This window comes from Elephantulus edwardii, unplaced genomic scaffold, assembly GCF_000299155.1.
Source record: "Elephantulus edwardii isolate Elephantulus edwardi_28Jun2011 unplaced genomic scaffold, EleEdw1.0 scaffold00375, whole genome shotgun sequence".
Taxonomy (NCBI): Eukaryota; Metazoa; Chordata; class Mammalia; order Macroscelidea; family Macroscelididae; genus Elephantulus; species Elephantulus edwardii.
Window position 1 is genome coordinate 1432197 of NW_006400125.1, and position 1866 is coordinate 1434062.

Genomic DNA, 1866 nt, shown 5'->3' on the forward strand with positions numbered 1-1866 from the left:
GTGTCGGCGGGACCTGGAGGCCGTGTCTGTACTGAGCTGAGTGTCGGCGGGACCTGGAGGCCGTGTCTGTACTGAGCTGAGTGTCGGCGGGATGCTGGAGGCCGTGTCTGTACTGAGCTGAGTGTTGGTGAGACCTGGAGGCCGTGTCTGTACTGAGCTGACTGCTGGCGGGATGCTAGAGGCTGTGTCTGTACTGAGTTGAATCGTGTGCTTGTGGGATGCTGAGAGCCGTTGACATTTCACATCAGCCGGGACGCCTGTGGCAGACGAGGTTCAGCTGAGCCTCCACGGTTAGATCAGGAGGAAAGCACGAGGGAGGCACTGCAGATTAGCCCCTAACCACCTGCAAGGCACCGCAGATGCTGTCCTCCCTTCCTTCCCACATCTCATCAGAAGGGCTCACTAGTTGGAAGAGGACTTCATTTGTTGGATGCCAAAGAAGACCCTTCGTTAGCTGCCGGGGCACAGGACCCACCAGAATGCATTTTGATGAAGTGAGACCGGTGCAGGACTGAGGTCGCCACAGGTCTACGCTGGCTTAGCACTAGAAGTAAAGTATTGTTTGCAGCCGAGTACGGATAGGCCACAGCCTTTAGAACGATTCCAGCGGCAGCATCCGTTAGTAGCTGGAAGAGGAAGCCCCTCAATCCGGTGGACGGACACAGTGACAGCAGCAGTGGGCTCCGCTGTGTCAGAGATGGTGGGGACGGCACAGCACAGGACGGGGTTCAGATTTGTTGTTGATAGGGCGGCTGTGGGTCATGTTCAGTGGTACGTAAAACAACAGTTCTGGACCAACAGGCAGCATCGTCATAGATGGAGAAAAGGTTGAAGTTGTCAACCTTTTACGTGGATTCACAGTCAACACACATGGATAACCGTTAAGAAATCAAAATGCGCGTTGCATTGGGAAAATTGGTCAAGTCCTCCAAGGTGCTAAAGTGCAGTGACACCAGCTTGAAGATCAAGATGGGCTGCATCCAACTCATGATACCTTCAGTTGCTTCCTGGGCACATGTGGAAGTTGACCATGAGTAAGGATGACAAAAAAATGTGATGCCTTGAACTGTGGTGTTGGAGAAGAGAACTGCCAAAGGAACATGCAGTCTCCTCTTGGAAGAAGTGCAATCACATGCGCCTCAGAGGCGAGGATGGGGAAACGGGCTCACGGGCTAGGAGCGTGTTGTCAAGGGAGCCACTCCTTGGACAAAGACATCATGCTGGGAAGGTGGGGTCAGAGGCAGAGAAAACCTTCAACAGGATACACTGACGCAGTGACTCTAATACGGCTCAAGCGTCCTAGAGATGGTGAGGTGGTGCCGACAGGGAAGGTTCAGACGCTCAGCGGAGCTGGGAGCCGTAACGAACTCGACAGCTAGCAGCCACGTTGTTGACAGCAGCGCACAACAAACTTTCTCTTTCATGTTTATAGGTTTACATTTTTTTAAAACTTAATTCACTTTCTTTGTGTACAAAATCCACTACGTAGTGGCCACAGCTGGAGCCTGGGTTCTCCTGCACAGAGACTCTGGTGTGAGTCTTTACAAGGTGGTCAGCGAGTTCCTGGCAGGCAGACTTGGTGAACACAGCCTCTTTCCAGAGATCTGGGGTCAAGTAGCTGTAGGTCTTGGAGATGGCGTCCAGGGTGGCCTTGGTGAAGTTATCCAGGGTAGCCACGCAGTCCCTGGCTGAGGTGTAGCAATCTTCAATTCCAGCCATCGGCAGCAGCTTCTTACAGGGGCCGAGACGATTCCAGTGCCTCGGGGTGCAGGGATCAGACGCACCAACACACAGCCATGGTTTTGTTTTTTGTTTTTTATTATTAATTTCAATGAACATTTACAGAGATTGTGGATTTCCATTCAT